Below are 20,704 nucleotides of genomic sequence, written 5' to 3'. Positions count from 1 at the left end.
GGGTCATCCTCGTCCTCACCGGGGCTCTCAGACTCAGAGGCAAGCTGGGCGAATGCCTCCTCGGCCGAGAACGTCTGGTGGGCCATAGGGGAGTGTGTGTCTGCGTGTGTGCGTGCGTGTAAATCTTTATTAGGTGTGCGTGTGTGTGGGGGCACAGGTGTTCCCGGACTTTTCCCTAAACCTCACAGGGAAAAATAACAAAAAAAAAAAAACTAACTAAAAAAATAAATAAAGAGAAGAGCCCAAAAAAAAGGGAAAAAGAAAAAAAGCTGATCAGCGGTGGGGTGGGTGATGCGCTAACAGTGGCCGGACGCTAAAGAGTGCCAGCCACTGTCAGTGTACGCAAAAAAAACTGCTTGCGCCCCCCAAAAAAAGGCTAATGGGGGAGGGGCAAGCTGCAGCACCCTTGGGGGGGTCTAGGGTCACACAGCTGTGCTGAGGACCCTAGACACCCTAAGGCCCCTTTCACACGGGCGAGTATTCCGTGCGGGTGCAATGCGTGAGTTGAACCCATTGCACCCACACTGAATCCAGACCCATTCATTTCTATGGGGCTGTGCACATGAGCGGTGATTTTCATGCATCACTTGTGCGTTGCGTGAAAATCGCAGCATGTTCTATATTGTGCGTTTTTCACACAACGCAGGCCCCATAGAAGTAAATGGGGCTGCGTGAAAATCACGATTTTCACGCACGGTTGCTAGGAGACGATCGGGATGGAGACCCGATCATTATTATTTTCCCTTATAACATGGTTATAAGGGAAAATAATAGCATTCTGAATACAGAATAGTACAATAGCGCTGGAGGGGTTAAAAAAATAGAAAAAATAATTTAACTCACCCTAATCCACTTGATCGCGCAGCCGGCATCTCTTCTGTCTTCTTTTTTGCTGTGTGCAGGAAAAGGACCTGTGGTAACGTCACTCCGGTCATCACATGGTCCGTCACATGATCTTTTACCATGGTGATGAACCATGTGATGAGCGCAATGACGTCACCGCAGGTCCTTTTCCTGCACACAGCAAAAAAAGAAGACAGAAGAGATACCGGCTGTGCGAGCACGTGGATTAAGGTGAGTTAATTTTTTATTTAATTTTTTAACCCCTTCAGCGCTATTGTACTATTCTGTATTCAGAATGCTATTATTTTCTCTTATAACCATGTTATCGCGCATGTTCCCGCAACGCACCCGCATCTTTTCCCGCAACCCCCGTGTGAAACCAGCCTAAGAAGATGATACAACACTAAAAACCTTAACTTTCAGTCTCCCTGCCTGAACTAAACCTTTCCCTACCCTGTCCCTAACCTACCTTTTAGTGCCAGATGGCACTGTGGAGGATCTAAAGAGGGGTGCTGGGCACAGATCAGGGGGTGGACTCTGGAGATCGGGCAGCAGGCAGCTCTATCTGCGTAGTCCAACAGCCGAAAGGAGGAGGAGAGGAGAGCACGAGTGAGTTAACCCCTGCCCGTGCAGCCAATCAGAAGAGATTCTGTGAGGTGATGTCACCATCACCTCTCAGGATCGCAGGATGGTGATTGGTGGTGTATTATCACACCACCAATCACCATCCTGTTCCGGGTTATCGGGTCACCGGAGACCCGAATAACCCGGAAACGCAGCAAACCGCAGGTCTGAATTGACCTGCGGTTTGCTGCTATCACCGATGCGGGGGGTCACAGGACCCCTTTAGGCATTGTGCCAGAGTGCCTGCCGGATGAATTCGGCAAGCGCTCAGTTCCGATCACCGCCCGTGGCACGGAGGTGATCGGAAATACACAGGACGTACAGGTACGCCCTGTGTCCTTAAGGGGTTAAAGGGGGCGGGGCTGTCCCAGAAAGATAACTTATCTTCGATCCACTAATTGTAGGGATTGGATTGCTGGGGGCCCCTGCCAGTCAGGAGAACGGGGCCCATGAACCCCCATTGGAGCAGCAGACAAGCTCAGATCAACTACAGAGACAATCCTTTGCTAAAACTAAACTATAACAGGAGAGAAGGTTATTCCTCCTTTTCCCCCACAGCGGAAATCCTACATCTGCCCCGACATAAGGTATCGCTGACATCATTTCTACTAACTGATATGGAGAAAAGGGGCAGAGTTACCCCTAAACATCTCCTGAGCACAGAGCCCCGATACCAGCAGATTACATCGCCGGCTCTGCTACATGGACATGACAGAGACTCAGCTGTAGTAACTGAACATTACACATACACAGCTCTGCTACATGGACATGACAGAGACTCCGCTGTAGTAACTGAACATTACACATACACAGCTCTGCTACATGGACATGACAGAGACTCAGCTGTAGTAACTGAACATTACACATACACAGCTCTGCTACATGGACATGACAGAGACTCCGCTGTAGTAACTGAACATTACACATACACAGCTCTCCTACATAGACATGACAGAGACTCAGCTGTAGTAACTGAACATTACACATACACAGCTCTGCTACATGGACATGACAAAGACTCCGCTGTAGTAACTGAACATTACACATACACAGCTCTGCTGCACACACACTGATAGAAGTCTTTAGAGGCATATTACACATAAACAGCTTGGTTTTATGCACATACAGCTCAACTACACAGACATTACATGGATACAGCTCATCTATACAAACATTACAGGCTTACAGCTCTGCTACATACAGACTGGGATTCCACACAGCACAGTAGAGTCTCACACACAGAGCAGAGAAACCTGGTCATGTGATCTCCATGACTCCTCCCACACCTGATCACATGGTCATGACATCATCACAGGTCCTGTACCTGCTCCTGCAGCACAGCCTGACTCCGCCCACACACGGTCACATGGTCATGACATCATCACAGGTCCTGTACCTTCTCCTGCAGCACAGCCTGACTCCTCCCACACCTGATCACATGGTCATGACATCATCACAGGTCCTGTACCTTCTCCTGCAGCACAGCCTGACTCCTCCCACACCTGATCACATGGTTATGACATCACACAGGTCCTGTACCTTCTCCTGCAGAACAGCCTGGAGCCCGACTACTGCATGGTAGTAGAAATTACAGCCCAGGAGGCTCCATAGTGAAGGGTTGTCAGAGGAGGACACGCCTGCCCCCAGGTAAGTAGAACACTCATCACATCCACACATGTTGAGATTAGAGATGAGTGAATTTCCGGTTATGGAATTCGTTCACGCTTCGTTTACTGGTAAAAGGTGAAGTGCGTTATGGATTCAGTTACCACGGAGATAACACAATTCTATGACGGAATGCCTTTAGAGGTTTTCCAGTATTAATTCCGTCATAATAGAAGTCTATGGGTTGTATAACTGCAAAAAGGCATTCCGTCATAGAAGTGCGTTATCTCCGTGGTAACTGAATCCATAACGCACTTCACCTTTTACCGGTAAACGGAGCGTGAACGAATTCCATAACCGGAAATTCACTCATCTCTAGTTAAGACTCCAGAAAGATCTGTCTGCCAGTAATCAACGGATTCCCGAGAACATAAATGAGGAAGTAAACACGCAGGCTTCTATAGAAAACATTAATTAAATGAAGTGGCTCACTGCTGACAATGGACGGTATGGTGCTTCAAACTAAGGTTGAGGACGCCACACCTCAATTGAAAGAGTACTAAACATGAATATAGAAGCGAGCACTCAGTTCTATGGCACACACTCAGATTTTATTATTAAAAAATCAGTAATTAAAATGACATAAAATAAAATAAATAAAACAGTTCAGATGTAGAACAATTACTATGGTCGACCGTATAAACACTGATAAAACTAGTACAGCATGAATTAGGGATTCCAATAGTGTGTGATAACACAAAGTGATGAATAAATTACAATAAATGAATTATCTATCTAGTGCTGGGATACAATACATAAACTTGAATATAATGATGAATGATAAATTGATGAAAACATATGATGAAAAAATAGTGAGTATGGTGAACACTAATTGAAGTCCGGCGCGTAATAGCGCAGTATGCTGAGTTAATTCCTGTAGGGAAAATGAATAAGTCCGAGTCTATGGTGTTATACACCACAACACAGAAAGCTTGGCTGTTGGTTAATACAGTCCCATAGCACGATGGTTATCTCGGCTATAGTCTTACCTCTGCCTAAAAGGAGCCATCCGGGGTCTGGTCTCCTATAATAAGGCGAAGTTTCTTGAAGACGCTGAACAAACTGCTGTGCACGCCGCTCTGTCTCTGCGGCTCCCAAGCTGTGACGGTCTCGCTCAGATCTCGTGATAGTTGAAGCGGGACTTTCGTCTCGTGACAGCACTTACTCAGATATCCCGGACAATAAAATCGGCACAAAAGAGCAGTTGTTCGATAATTGATCTTTAAAGCATGGCCATGCTGAAAGTCCTTGTTACGGAGGTAGTTGCGGAGTATCTGTTACCCAGACGCGTTTCGGGATATTCCAATCCCTTCTTCAGTGCTGTCACGAGACGAAAGTCCCGCTTCAACTATCACGAGATCTGAGCGAGACTGTCACAGCTTGGGAGCCGCAGAGACAGAGCGGCGTGCACAGCAGTTTGTTCAGCGTCTTCAAGAAACTTCGCCTTATTATAGGAGACCAGACCCCGGATGGCTCCTTTTAGGCAGAGGTAAGACTATAGCCGAGATAACCATCGTGCTATGGGACTGTATTAACCAACAGCCAAGCTTTCTGTGTTGTGGTGTATAACACCATAGACTCGGACTTATTCATTTTCCCTACAGGAATTAACTCAGCATACTGCGCTATTACGCGCCGGACTTCAATTAGTGTTCACCATACTCACTATTTTTTCATCATATGTTTTCATCAATTTATCATTCATCATTATATTCAAGTTTATGTATTGTATCCCAGCACTAGATAGATAATTCATTTATTGTAATTTATTCATCACTTTGTGTTATCACACACTATTGGAATCCCTAATTCATGCTGTACTAGTTTTATCAGTGTTTATACGGTCGACCATAGTAATTGTTCTACATCTGAACTGTTTTATTTATTTTATTTTATGTCATTTTAATTACTGATTTTTTAATAATAAAATCTGAGTGTGTGCCATAGAACTGAGTGCTCGCTTCTATATTCCTGTTAGTTCTATAGAAAACATATCCAGGAGATCTCTGAGACGTGGACTGGAGCAGGGGGTGTTATATAGAAGACATATCCAGGAGATCTCAGAGACGTGGACTGGAGGAGGGGGTGTTATATAGAAGACATATCCAGGAGATCTCTGAGACGTGGACTGGAGCAGGGAGCGTTATATAGAAGACATATCCAGGAGATGTAAGAGACGTGGACTGGAGCAGGGGCGTTATATAGAAGACATATCCAGGAGATCTCAGAGACGTGGACTGGAGCAGGGGGCGTTATATAGAAGACATATCCAGGAGATCTCAGAGACCTGGACTGGAGGAGGGGATGTTATATAGAAGACATATCCAGGAGATAACGTCCCCTCCTCCAGTCCACGTATCTGAGATCTCCTGGATATGTCTTCTATATAACGCCCCCTGCTCCAGTCCACGTCTCTGAGATCTCCTGGATATGTCTTCTATATAACGCCCCCTGCTCCAGTCCACGTCTCTGAGATCTCCTGGATATGTCTTCTATATAACGTCCCCTGCTCCAGTCCACGTCTCTGAGATCTCCTGGATATGTCTTCTATATAACGCCCCTGCTCCAGTCCCCGTCTCTGAGATCTCCTGGATATGTCTTCTATATAATGTCCCTCCTCCAGTCCCCGTCTCCGAGATCTCCCGGATATGTCTTCTATATAACGCCCCCTCCTCCAGTCCACATCTCTGAGATCTCCTGGATATGTCTTCTATATAATGTCCCCTGCTCCAGTCTACGTCTCTGAGATCTCCTTGATATGTATTCTATATAACGTCCCCTGCTCCAGTCCACGTCTCTGAGATCTCCTGGATATGTAGCTTAAGGCTGACATGTCAGCCTGCATTTGTGGGAGGGGCGTAGGCGCTCTTAAAAGGAGGCACGCCCTCTCCCCATTTGCGTGCATTTTCTGGTGCCTTCCCGCCTCAACGTCACGCCCCGTACTGCCGTGCTGCTCACCAGGTAAGTTGCCGATGCTCGCCGCTCGTTCCTGCAGCAAGGGTAAGTCACTCGCTGTCCTCCCGAACCCCCTTTCCGGCATGCGTCCCCCCCCCCCCACCCGGTTCACCACCACCCTCCTCTCACTGGCACGGCCGGCTCAACCCACGCTTCCGGCGCCGGCCTGGCCAGGTCACGGGTGACGCCGTGCAGCACCTCCGTTGCCAGGGAGACGGAGCCGGCGTCCCGTGTCAGGCTCCCTCTCCCGACTCCGGGAGCCACAACGATCCACCGCTCGCTGCTCCAGGCCCTGTCGCCCGGGACCCAGGGCCGCCGGTTCCACTCCTCACAGCTGCCGACCGGCAGTAAAGCCATCATCAGATTAGGGGGTCATTCTCACGGCCGTTCAGCAGAAATCCAGTCCAAGGGGGCACCATTTAGTTCACAGGGACGCATAAGATCCCTGGGTTTGTTGGGTCAAGCATGGCACAGTCCACAAAGCACCACGTACCCCCTTCCCTCCCCCCCCCCCTCCCGGTCATGATACTGATTGTCGTTGCAGACTCTGGGTACTCTGCCGTGCCAGGCAAATACATCGTCTGCCAAGGGTTCTCAACAGTTCCGCCCGTGTCAAGCACCGCCATTCCACTCTGCCACATCTGCGGACGTTTTTCGGTAATTACTCGTTTTTCCATGTTTTATCATGCTCTGCCATGTCTGAGGCCTGTTCCGTGTCAGGCTTACTTCTCACGCATTACCATTTGTTGCCCATGACGCCACGGGCGCAGGTTTTTCCCAGACCATTTTTCTTGCCAGTCACGCCTCAGGCTCACGCATCATTTGCCGTCAGTGCCTGTTCCAGGGCCACGTTTTCAGGTATATCATGTCTGTTGTCTGTCACTTTTCAGGCTCACGTCTCCAACATATCATGTCTGTTGCCAGTTACGTTGCTGGCTTACGTTTCCAATATATCATGTCTGCTGCCAGTTACGTTGCTGGCTTACGTTCCTGACATGTCATGTCTGTTGCCAGTTACGTTTCTGGCTTACGTTTCCAATATATCATGACTGTTGCCTGTCACGTTTCAGGCTTACGTTTCCAATGCTTCATGTCTGTTGCCAGTTACGTTTCTGGCTTACGTTCCCAATATATCATGTCTGTTGCCAGTTACGTTTCTGGCTTACGTTTCCAATATATCATGTCTGTTGCCAGTTACGTTTCTGGCTTACGTTCCCAATATATCATGTCTGTTGCCAGTTACGTTTCTGGCTTACGTTTCCAATATATCATGTCTGTTGCCAGTTACGTTGCTGGCTTACGTTTCCAATATATCATGTCTGCTGCAAGTTACGTTGCTGGCTTACGTTCCTGACATGTCATGTCTGTTGCCAGTTACGTTTCTGGCTTACGTTTCCAATATATCATGTCTGTTGCCAGTTACGTTTCCTGCTTACGTTTCCAATATATCATGTCTGTTGCCAGTTGCGTTTCTGGCTTACGTTTCCAATATATCATGTCTGTTGCCAGTCACGTTACTGGTTTACGTTCCTGATATGTCATGTCTGTGGCCAGTTACGTTTCTGGCTTACGTTTCCAATATATCATGTCTGTTGCCAGTTACGTTTTTGGCTTACGTTTCTAATATATCATGACTGTTGCCTGTTACGTTTCAGGCTTACGTTTTTTCTTTTTCTGTTGCCAGTTATATTCCCGATTATGTTTCCAGTGTATCATGTCTGTTGCCTGCCACACTTCAGGCTTACATTCCCAATATTTCATGTTCGTTGCCCGTTACGTTTCAGGCTCACGTTTTTCGTTTCTGTTGCCAGGTACATTCTCGGTTCACTTTTTTCCAAGTATAATATGTCTGTTGCCTCTTACGTTCAGGCTTACGTTTTTTTCTTTCATTTGCTGCCTGTTACGCTTCAGGCTCACGTATCCACTGTACCACGTCTGTTGCCTGTCACGCCGTCAGGCTTACTTTTCTCTCATGTGTTTATTCCCCGTTACGCTTCAGGTTTACGTTTTTTCATCCATTACCGGTCACAGGCCAGGTTCATGCAGTTTAATTATTATTCTTTGTCGCTATCATTTTTTCCAGATTCGTTCAATTTCATTTTCTACGTTACAACCCCAGGTTTGGTGTTCTATTTCATGTTCTTAAAACCTGTGTCGGTAGTCACGTCCTCGTAGCTCTTACGCCTGTTTTCACGCCTTAGGCTGGTAAGGTCCTCCACGGTAGTACCCCTTTCACAGCTCTCGGCACTTGCCCGCACTATTTTCTCTCTTCACCATCATTCACGGCTCGGGTGTCGTCCTTCTGTCATACGGGGCCTCCAGCTCATCCATTTAATTTTTGTTTATCACCTCACAGCCACGATATGTCGCATGTTTCCAACATCGAGGATACCCCCTCCATCCCTGAGACACCCGCATCCGAGCAGCCCAGCTCCTCTTCACTAAGGAGTTGGACAATCGCAAAGCTGATCGCGGAGCTCAACAGGAGAGGGATCCAACACCCCGCTTCCGCCCGGAAAGCAGAACTGTTTAGGCTACTCACGGCTGAACCAGCAGCCCCGGACTTGGAGCAAGTCTCCATGTCCACTTTACAAGTGTCCCTCTCACAACTGCATGCCATGATGAACACCATTGCCTCCTCAGTCTCAGATGTGCAGTCCAGACTCCTGGCCGTTGAATCTCATCAGGGGCTGACATCCGAGCGTGCCGCCTCTCCTTTGCCTGTTGCCTCCACGTCAGGTTTTGTTCCCCCAGGTAGGGTCCCTTGCGCACCCGAGGTAGCTCCAGCCCACTTCATCCCAAGCAACATCAAGAAGGACATTTTAGAGGGCAAGGACGTCAATCTGGCCTCCATCTTGATAGCCACCCATGACACAGTAGAGAGCAAGACCATTGCTTGCGGCGACATGTCCATCGTCCTCAAAGCGAGGGACCCCCGCCTCAACAGGAAGCTAACCATCACGGAGTTTGTCCTGGCGTTTAGCTTGTTCAGGGACGTCATCTGCTCCGTCCACCCTGAAAGGCGGGAAGAGTTGGATACTTACCTTTACAGGGTTACGGACTTGGGCCACAAGTATGGTGGGCAGGCTTTCTATGATTACCATCGCCCCTTTTCAGCAAAAGCCGCCGCCTCACTGGTCCAATTCCAGCACCTCACGAACTGGGCGGCCATGGACATGGAGCTTTTTTGCCGACATTTCGCGGGCCTCAGGGCCCCGGCATGTGCGGCATGCCAGTCCATCACTCACTCGTCCGCTTGGTGCCCCAACTCAGGTCCCTCCACATCCCAGGGCAGATCCCTCCGTAGTAGCTCCAGGTCCCTCCAATGACCTGGCGCAACCACGGACAAGTTAGGCCGGCCAATAGTTTTCCTGGGCAACAGCCAGGTCTGCAGTAATTTTAACCAGGAGGCTTGTTATTACAATAAGTGCAGGGCCCTCCACGTCTGCGCAGGCTGTTTCAGGGCTCACCCCCAGACGGCGTGTCCACAAAGAGCAAGGCCATCCTGACTAAGCGGGGTCAATGTGGTCTTACTAGAGTCCCTGTTGCGCGAGCACCACAGCCCTCAATGGGTGCAGTTCTTGGTGTCAGGGTTCACCATCGGGTTCCACACGGGGCTGGTAACTCTCCCACAAACTTCCTGGGAGGGGCCCTGCTGTCGGCAAGCAGGGATCCCGAGCCGGTGGGGATTCTGATCAAGTCAGAACTAGAGAAGGGGTTTCTCATCGGCTCCTTTCCCTTCATACCATTTGACCTCTGGAGGATCAACCCCATTGGTATTGTTTCCAAACAATTCACAAATAAAAAACGTCTCATCTACGATTTGTCGGCACCTCATGGCTCCAGCACACTCAGCCTCAACTCCTTAGTGCCATCTGAGGAGTTCTCCATGTGTTACGCCACCATAGACGAGGCCATCCAACTGATCCTCCAAGTAGGTTGGGGGGCATGGTTGGCCAAGGCAGACATCGCCGACGCCTTCAAGTTGCTGCCCATTCATCCACAGCTTTGGAGGTTCTACGGCATCAAGTGGCAAGACCAGTATTTCTTTGCCAATCGCCTGACGTTCGGGTCCAAGAGCAGTCCCTGGCTGTTCAACCAGTTCGCTCAGGCGTTGCATTGGATACTGGTCAACCACTGCGATTGCCCTATGATCATCCATTACTTGGATGACTTTCTCATCATCGAAAGCCCAGACCACCAGCCTTGCAAACTCCAGGCTCTGCTGCAGCTGTTCGGCCGACTTAATGTTCCAGTGGCAGCTTCAAAAACCGAAGGCCCCACCACGGTAATCACCTTCCTGGGCATAATTCTTGACACAGGGAAGATGGAGGCCAGACTACCAGCCGAGAAATTGGCAAAAATCAAGGAGGCCATCTCGACAGCGGCAGGCAGCAGGTCATGCACCAAGGTCGAGTTGCAGTCCCTTCTAGGCATGCTCAACTTTGCCACCAAAGTCATGCCCCAGGGCAGGGCCTTCATGTCCAGGCTTCTCCAGTTACTCCCCTCAGCCCCAGAGCAAGACAGCCTCATCACGTTAGACCCCCAAGCCATGGCCGACCTGGCCATGTGGGAGAATTTCCTGGCCTCTTGGAACGGAGTCTCTTTGTTTGTTCCTCAGCTAGGGCCAGCTTCCACCTTGGTTTTCTCGGACGCCGCCGCCTCCGGGGGGTTTGCGGCGATCTGTGGGAATCAATGGTTCGCGGGTCCCTGGCCAACAGAGATATCAACAACCAGAGGCGCTCTGCAGTCATCCCCGTTGCTGGAAATCTACCCAGTCGTAGCAGCAGCCCAGGTGTGGGCCAGCCAGTGGGCCAATTCTTCCATGGCGTTCGTCACGGACAATCAAACAGTGGTGGACATTATCACCAAGGGCAGGTCGCAGTCGCCCCAGATAATGTCATTCGTCCGCAGGCTGGTCTGGCTCTCGCTGGTGCATAACTTTCATGTGGCATGCAGGCATATTCAGGGGGTTCATAATGTGGCCGCAGATGCCTTGTCCCGTTTTAATCACCAAACTTTCTTTCAGGTCATGCCAGAGGCAGACCGTGTGGGGCTACCTCCTTCGACGTACCAATGTCTAGTGTTGGATTAAACCTTTTCATTAATTCAGCAAAATCCTTGATGCAGAAGTCTTTGTCGCATAACACTGCCCGGAATTACAGGACCGCCTGGAACACTTTCAACAGGTTCAGGGGCCTACTGACAAGACCACGTACCTCACAGCTTTCATAGCCTTCTGTCATATCGATCTCAAACTGTCCTTTAATACCATAAAAATGTATTTGGCCGGAGTCCAACATTTCTCCATGTTGGAAGACCCCGAAAGCAGGTCGGTCTTCCTATCCCAAGCAGTCAGGGCAACCCTCAGGGGGGTTCAGAAAAGTAGTCACGCAGCCATCCCAAGCAGGCAGCCCGTGTCTGGGGAATTGTTTAGGAAACTATCAGCCTCCCTAGACGGTCTTCCTTTTGGGCTCCTTCACAGCACAGTCATCAAGGCCGCCATGTACCTTAGTTTCTATGGGTTCTTAAGACCCGGCGAATTCACCCGTACTTCAGCCAGGTCCAAGGGTCTCACCAGGGGTCAGCTAGTCTGGCACCACGACCACTTCTCCCTGCATCTCTTCACCTCCAAAACCTCGCAGGTAGGCGCACCAGTGGAGGTGAATTTCTTCCCCTCTGACAACACATGGTGTCCGGTCCAGGTACTCAAGAGTCTCCTGTCGGCTCTGGGGGACTCCGCCCCTGATCAACCATTGCTCCCGTTTCAGGCCTCTGCCCTCACGGCCTCGCAATTTATCACATCCGCACTCTGGCAATAGGCTTGGGTTTCGACCCCAAGGCCATCTCAGGGCACTCTTTCCGCATTGGTGCTGCATCCGCAGCTTCAAAACACAACGTCCCCGGTCACATCATTCGAAAAATGGGTCGCTGGCGCTCCTCATGCTTCACGCGCTACATTCCTAACCCCCAGGCCGAGATATCCCAGGCATTCCACAGTTTGGTTTTGTAACTCGGTACACTGCCAATAAAAGTTTTCTCTCCCTACTTGTGTGTCTTTTTGCCCGCTTTTAGGCGTACCCGCGGCATGGCTAAGGGCACCTCTCCAGCCATATCAGGTAGGTAAGGTGGTTTCCTCCGTCAGGTTCGGCACGAGCTCTCTGCCGTAGCCATGACCACAAGTAGCTTAAGGCTGACATGTCAGCCTGCATTTGTGGGAGGGGCGTAGGCGCTCTTAAAAGGAGGCACGCCCTCTCCCCATTTGCGTGCATTTTCTGGTGCCCCACCCACCCTTCCCTTTTCTCTTTCATACTCCTCAGGGTATGCCCCCTTTTAGGCGTACCCGCGGCATGGCTAAGGGCACCTCTCCAGCCATATCAGGTAGGTAAGGTGGTTTCCTCCGTCAGGTTCGGCACGTTCAGGCACGAGCTCTCTGCCGTAGCCATGACCACAAGTCTTCTATATAACGCCCCCTCCTCCAGTCCACGTATCTGAGATCTCCTGGATATGTCTTCTATATAACGCCCCCTCCTCCAGTCCACGTCTCTGAGATCTCCTGGATATGTCTTCTATATAACGCCCCCTCCTCCAGTCCACGTCTCTGAGATCTCCTGGATATGTCTTCTATATAACGCCCCATCCTCCAGTCCACGTCTGAGATCTCCTGAATACAAAAAATCCACAGATGTCCATCCTAAAAGCAATGTCACTGTTGGGAATGTTGAGAGCCTGTATTCCAGCAGTCCATTGGGCTCAATTTCGCTCAAGACAGCTTCAGGGAAAAATCTTGGAGGCGACAAGACTGGAAGGGATGACATTGGACTCCCAGATGAAGCTTTCCAGGAAAACTCTAATCTCCCTCAACTGGTGGTTGGAGGTAAAAAACTTAAACCAAGGTATCCCTCGGAGTTACCCAGACCCGGTGGTAATCACAACCGATGCCAGCCCATGGGGGGTGGGGCGCTCATTTTTGGGACCAAATGAGGCACTGAAACTGGACCTTAGCTCAGAAAAAGTTTTTCCTCCAACAGGAAGGAACTAAGGGCAGTGCTGTTAGCCTTGAGAGCAGCCCTCCCAGAAATACAGCAGAGTTATGTCAGAATTACAGTACAGACCAAAAGTTTGGACACACCTTCTCATTCAAAGAGTTTTCTTAAATTGTAGATTCACACTGAAGGCATCAAAACTATGAATTAACACATGTGGAATTATATACATAACAAAAAAGTGTGAAACAACTGAAAATATGTCATATTCTAGGTTCTTCAAAGTAGCCACCTTTTGCTTTGATTACTGCTTTGCACACTCTTGGCATTCTCTTGATGAGCTTCAAGAGGTAGTCACCTGAAATGGTTTTTACTGCACAGGTGCAGGGCTGTGGAGTCGGTAGATAAATGCTCCGACTCCGACTCCGACTCCTCAGTTTTTTGTACTTCCGACTCCGACTCCCCGACTCCGACTCCTCTGTATTTAATATGCAAATGTATTTTATACATTCCTTGAAGGAAAGAAAGAAGTTCTTCTAAGCTCTTCTAGCACAGAGAGGTAGTTGGGCAGAAGCTGCTGCCTTCTCCTTTGTGTGCTGATCTTCTGCTGAAGATAGGGCAGTGGGAGGATCCAGGAAGGGACATTTATTTTAAAACATGATTTCCCTAGAAGAATCCCATAGTCATGTTTAAAGTTTAAGATAACATTCTGAGTTTACACGTTTTATAGCCTTAGCTGAATGACAGCAGTTTTTCCAATGGTTTAAAGCAGGGATGTCAAACTCGTGGCCCTCCAGCTGTTGCAAAACTACAACTCCCATCATGCCTGGGCATACTACAGCTATCAGGGAGTTGTAGTTTTGCAACATCTGGAGGGCCATGAGTTTGACATCCATGGTTTACAGCTTCAGTCTTGAACTATTGACCCTCCATTCCCTTTACTTATACAAGTGTCTCTAGTCCTGCAAAACACATATTTACTTAATCCCTTATCAGTGAGAGGCTAGGCTAACCATGGGCATTGTGTTCCCTGTAACATCAGAACACAACACAATGGAAAGTATATGTATTGCCACTTCTAATTGTGCATTGCGTGCCATATAGTGAAGCATATGAAAAGCATGCTTCTTCACATCACTGAACGCGTTTGTTTTGCGGTTACGTGAGGCATGCATTGGCCTTTATTCTTACAGTAGAGAAGTCATTAATTATAACTGTTTATGAATTCGGACATTTAAACTTGCTTTTTAATTTTTTTATTCCAATTTAAATTTAGTAGGAGTCGGAGTCGGTTCATTTTTTGCCGACTCCGACTCCAGGTACCCAAAATTGACTCCGACTCCTCGACTCCGACTCCACAGCCCTGCACAGGTGTGCCCTGTCAGGTTTAATAAGTGGGATTTCTTGCCTTATAAATGGGGTTGGGACCATCAGTTGCGTTGTGGAGAAGTCAGGTGGATACACAGCTGATAGTCCTACTGAATAGACTGTTAGAATTTGTATTATGGCAAGAAAAAAGCAGCTAAGTAAAGAAAAACGAGTGGCCATCATTACTTTAAGAAATTAAGGTCAGTCAGTCCGAAAAATTGGGAAAACTTTGAAAGTGTCCCCAAGTGGAGTCACAAAAACCATCAAGCGCTACAAAGAAACTGGCTCACATGTGGACCGCCCCAGGAAAGGAAGACCAAGAGTCACCTCTGCTGCGGAGGATAAGTTCATCCGAGTCACCAGCCTCAGAAATCGAAGGTTAACAGCAGCTCAGATTAGAGACCAGGTCAATGCCACACAGAGTTCTAGCAGCAGACACATCTCTAGAACAGCTGTTAAGAGGAGACTGTGTGAATCAGGCCTTCATGGTAGAATATCTGCTAGGAAACCACTGCTAAGGACAGGCAACAAGCAGAAGAGACTTGTTTGGGCTAAAGAACACAAGGAATAGACATTAGACCAGTGGAAATCTGTGCTTTGGTCTGATGAGTCCAAATTTGAGATCTTTGGTTCCAACCACCGTGTCTTTGTGCGACGCAGAAAAGGTGAACGGATGGACTCTACATGCCTGGTTCCCACCGTGAAGCATGGAGGAGGAGGTGTGATGGTGTGGGGATGCTTTGCTGGTGACACCGTTGGGGATTTATTCAAAATTGAAGGCATACTGAACCAGCATGGCTACCACAGCATCTTTCAGCGGCATGCTATTCCATCCGGGTTTGCGTTTAGTTGGACCATCTTTTTATTTTTCAACAGGACAATGACCCCAAACACCCCCCCAGGCTGTGTAAGGGCTATTTGTCCATGAAGGAGAGTGATGGGGTGCTGCGCCAAATGACCTGGCCTCCACAGTCACCGGACCTGAACCCAATCGAGATGGTTTGGGGTGAGCTGGACCGCAGAGTGATGGCAAAAGGGCCAACAAGTGCTAAGCATCTCTGGGAACTCCTTCAAGACTGTTGATTGAGATCAAATGGTAATCGTTTCGATTTATCGGTTGAAGATGATCTGTCATCCATCCCACTTCGTTCACTGCTTTTTCTAGACCGTACTAAGGCAGATAAACTGCTTCGCACTCCTAGTCCGATTACTAGATAAACGCTTTACATATGGTTAAGCTCTAACTGTTTGAATCAGCTCTCCCCTAATTATCTTACACTCATGCAAGTAAGAGATGTACTTTTTCAATCTACTACCCATTTCCAAGAGACCCTACCTGAAAGAGTGAAAACTTTCGACAGCCCAGCCTTAGAGTTGTGTCCAGATAATGATGTCCCATCCTTTGTTGTTTTGAAAACTCACCCCTTGATGAGTAGCCTATCTACCTTTCATGTGGCCCACCTTTTTCAGACCATCAAAAAACTGTTAATAAATTTCACTGACCCACAGGAACTTTCAGCGTTCGAGAAATTAGCTTTACAAACCAAAGAGCCAAAGAGCAAAATATCCAAACTATACAACTTGCTAATGTCACTGACAGAACCCAAAACCCTCCCATGCTTTGAACGGTGGGAGAGGGATTTAGATATTTCTTTTACCCCTAATGACTCTAATCAAGCATTGTTGAACTTCTCGAAGGTGTCCAGATGTGTAAAGTTACAAGTAAATAGCTATAAAGTATTAATGCATTGGTACTATACCCCTCAGCGACTAAACCGTATATTCCCTGACTGTAGCCCTGAATGCTGAAGATGTAATAATGGCACAGGGACACATGGCCATATATGGTGGACCTGCTCAAAAATTCAACCCTATTGGCAAAAGATATGCAAAACCATCTCAGAGGTGTGTAAGGCCTCGGTTCCAGTTTCTCCGAAACTATGCCTTTTTGGGGTATTTGGAGAGTTCCAATGTGCTAAACACACCCGAAAGCTGACCAGTACATTGTTAGCGCCAGCCAGACTATTAGTAGAAGTGCACTGGAAGTCTCCAGACCCCCCCCCCAACTTTCTACACTGGATACAGAAATGTGACCAGCTGTACTGCTTAGAGCAATTAGCGCACTGGGCTACCCGCACCGCTTTTTTAATTCGAGAGAATCTGGAGCCCTTGGCGATCATACAGACACTTCTCAATACCTAAATCCCTAATAAAATAATTGTAGCAAGCAGGACCTGGATTGTACATAGGGCCTGGAACCAAATAAGGCAAAGATAGTCCATTAGTGACAATTAGATGATTAATGCAACCGATGTAGGGTTTTGATGTTTCGGCAAGACGGTCAAATTGTGATGATATATAACAGACTTACACCAATCACATCTCCCCCCCCCCCCTTTTTTTTTCCCCTCTGACCTCCCTCTATCCCCGGTTATGTTCCTTTAGGACTCATTACTTGTAACCTATATTGAACTGTAAAAATACATTGTCGAGAGGTCAAGCTAACACCTAAGCCATATGAATATAACTACCTTATTGCCAGTGTATATCTGATATACTCTTATGTCTTAATGGCGCATATTTTTATATACGCTTGTATTTCAATGTATGTTATTTAAAACTTCATGTAAAACCCTTAATAGAAATAATTTTACAACAAAGCTATTACCACATAAAGTGACACGTCAGATTTGCAAAAAATAGCCTGGACAGAAGAGCGAAAACTGGCCCGGGGTAGAAGGGGTTAAAAATGTATCTATTAAACTATAACATCTGTGTGGTCGTGAGGAGCTGCCAAAAACCAAATCTGCCAACCCAATGTCTGTCTAGACAACAATAATAATCTTTATGTATCGCCAACATATTCCACAGTGTTTTACAATTACACTGATTGGACCTGTAGAATCCTCCACCGCTCCAGCACTGAGGCTCCTGTGGTCTCCTTCAGTCTGTTTACATCACTGCAACGACAATATTGGTTGGAGCTCTGATGGCGGTATGTATATTACCTGACCATTGAGGCCTAGGATGGTCTATGGTGGTCACGTGCTTTTCATACTGGCATCACTGATGATGTCTTCTATTGGCTGTAGGGTCATGTGAAGGTGGGACATACCATGAAACTGCCTTGACCTCACACATGTGAGAACACAAAAAACAAAACACAAAAAGAGAGAACACAACATCTACACTTTATTATCTCCTCCAATGTCTCCTCTTATTATCTCCAGTTATTGTAATTTACATGGGATTTTGTAGTATTTTCCATCGTCTCATCTTCTTTCTATTTAGGTTCCTACAATATAGGATCCGCTCAGTGGAGATCTTCTATACAAGATCATTCTCCTGATTGACCCGACAAGGATGGACAGGGACAAGATGGCAGAGAGGATAATAAATCTCACCCTAGAGATCCTCTTCTGGCTTACTGGAGAGGTGAGAGATTCTGATGATATCACATTACATTATCTTACCTATGTTACTAACAGGTGGACATGACTGGAGAGGTGAGGGACTCTGGAGATGTATGGAGTGGTATTTATCACTGTCTCTATCCATAACCAGGACTACACAGTAGTGAAGAAGACCTCTAGTGAGCGCTGTCAGGACCCTGTGTCTGAAGAATGGGGAAGAACCCTGAGCCCAATCATGGAGCCTCCCCCTCACCCCCTGATACATGAGGAAATCAATAGAGAGAAGATCCTAGAACTCACCAACAAGATGATTGAGCTGCTGACTGGAGAGGTGACACTGCTGGGATTGCTGGGACATTATACAGGAACGCTATGAAGGGATCTGGGTGATGACTGTATCATTGTGTTGTCAGGTTCCTATAAGGTGCCAGGATATCACCATCTATTTCTCCATGGAGGAGTGGGAGTATTTAGAAGGACACAAAGATCAGTACAAGGACGTCATGATGGAGGATCACCGGCCCCTCACATCACCAGGTAATAGACATGACTAAATACACACGTCCTCTCATTTTCTGTATGTAAGGGATGAATTCAGTCTCTGAATGTGTTTCCTACTGTTGGAAATTGTCCACAACAACACAAAACTTCTTGATGCAATTCCTTCTTCAGAAGATTCTTTTGTTTAAGCCTCATTCACACATCAGTGTTTTGTCAGTGATTTCCATCAGTGCTTGTGAGCCAAAACCAGGATTTGAGCCTCCACAGACATAAGGTATGTAACAGCGGCTGCTATCAGCCAATGTTCTGCTTATCGCTGTGGTTCCAGGCTCCTTGTTCGGTGTTTCCCCAGTCACCGCTGCAGTCCTGGGCTCTGTCCTTGTAGGCATTGTCTGTCCTGAGATCCGCTCCGCAGTTTCCTTCCAACCCTGAGCACAGCATGCTTACAGCTTGTTGTCTGTAGCACTTCCTTTAGGGCCGGCTCACGTGCGATTTATGGGTTAGGTCATATGACCATGATTATAAACCTGCAAATGGTTCGTTTTAATAGACAAATACATTTATCTTGGCCAAGGCTTCCACTTCTAGTGCAAATATTATCTACTTTCTAAAGGTCACCATTCCATCATAACATTTTCAATGATTTAAAGGCCTCTATTTTCTCAGCAAAGAAACATCAGTATTCACTTCAAAATGGTGATTAACCATTTAGCTAAGCTCCTTTTTGAGGTGTAAACACAAGGGGGTCCTTTACTATTCTGAAATAAGCCTAAATTAGACTTATTTCAAGGGCAGATGTCAGTGTAACGGTTAGTAGCGCCGCTATCTGCGACTTCGCCCTGCTCACGCCAGGTCTACAATTGTGGGTGTGGCGTGGACGGCGAAGGGGACGGGCCAGCACCTTTTCATTACTTGGGCGGAACCACCGCCAGCTTAAGGCTTTACGGCCTGCATTTAAAACACCGGTCTTAATAAATGTGCCTCAAGATGTATACCTAAGACAACATGGCTGACCATCCGATCTAATCCTGATTCTGCATCACCTACAGTTAAGGAAGAGATAACAACACCGGAGAGATGTCCCAGTCCTCTTCTTCCACAGGATGGGTCAGAAGAACATCACAATGTCCCACAGGATGATCAGGTAGATGGATATAAGGGCATCATGATGGAGGATCACCGGCCTCTCATATCACCAGGTAATAGACATGACTAAATCCACACGTCCTCTCATTATCTGTATGTAAGGAATGGATTCAGTCACTGGATGTGTTTCCTACAGATAAGGAAAAGATAAGAACACCGGAGAGATGTCCCAGTCCTCTTCTTCCACAGGATGGTTCAGAAGAATATCACAATGTCCCACAGGATTATCAGGTAGATGGAGATAAGGTCTCCTGAAATGTCCCCTATGATCTGTAGAAGGCTGTGAAGATCTTGTGTTCAGTCTTGTTTTATTCAACAGTGTTATATGTTTTATCCTTGTATAATGAGTAAGATGGAGATGGCAGGATTACAGCTGAACATAGACGTTACATGTTGTCTGGATCGTCTCACTATTTTCTGCCCGTATAGACTTTTGAGGCTACTTTCACACTAGCGGTAGGACGGATCCGACAGGCTGTTCACCCTGTCGGATCCGTCCTGCCGCTATTGCGCTGTGCCGCCCCGTCCCCATTGACTATAATGGGGACGGGGGGCGGAGCTCCGGCGCAGCACGGCAGTGCATGGAGAGAGGCCGCCGGACTGAAAGTACTGCATGTCCGACTTTTTAGTCCGGCGGCCTCGCACCGCGCACTACCGTGCTGCGCCGGAGCTCCACCCCCGTCCTCATTATAGTCAATGTGGATGGAGCAGCAGACCGGCGGCACAGCGAAATAGGGGCAGGACGGATCCGACAGGGTGAACAGCCTGTCGGATCCGTCCTGCTGCTAGTGTGAAAGTACCCATAGATGGCCTTCTTTGTCAACTGCTGCAGATCTTTTGTGGTTGCACAAGAGTGGTACAACAGTTTTCTGAGAGGTCTAGCACCGGGACTATTGAATACGGTCAGCCAAAGTTGTGCCTGGATTGTAAGCTTGAACATGAACATCAGGAGATACAGTTGTGTTCAAAATAATAGCAGTGTGTTCAAAAAAAATGAACAAAGTTTAAAATCCTTCTAATAGCTTTTATTTCCATACACACAAATGCATTGGGAACACCACACATTCTATTCCAAATCAAAAGATGAAAATATATCTAATTTGTGTTGTTCCTCTAAAAAAATGGAAGGAAAGTGAATATTAGACTGTTCAACAAAATATCAGTGTTTGCATTATTCTTTACAAACTCATTCACTATATAAAC

At 47.5% G+C, this 20,704-nt stretch overlaps 1 long non-coding RNA gene across 1 annotated transcript; it reads left to right on the top strand.

The window, feature by feature from the left end:
* The first annotated feature begins 2,969 nt into the window (after window positions 1–2,969).
* On the top strand, window positions 2,970–18,060 carry LOC122940464. Its single transcript, XR_006390285.1, has 3 exons — window positions 2,970–3,114; window positions 17,733–17,876; window positions 18,006–18,060. It is a non-coding gene; the product is annotated as an uncharacterized LOC122940464 (long non-coding RNA).
* Window positions 18,061–20,704: the final 2,644 nt, after the last annotated feature.

The sequence above is a fragment of the Bufo gargarizans genome, chromosome 6 (assembly GCF_014858855.1).
Source record: "Bufo gargarizans isolate SCDJY-AF-19 chromosome 6, ASM1485885v1, whole genome shotgun sequence".
In the NCBI taxonomy this organism is placed as follows: Eukaryota; Metazoa; Chordata; class Amphibia; order Anura; family Bufonidae; genus Bufo; species Bufo gargarizans.
The sequence above is the reverse complement of the archived record's forward strand: the minus strand, read 5'-3'. Positions and strand labels throughout refer to the sequence as shown.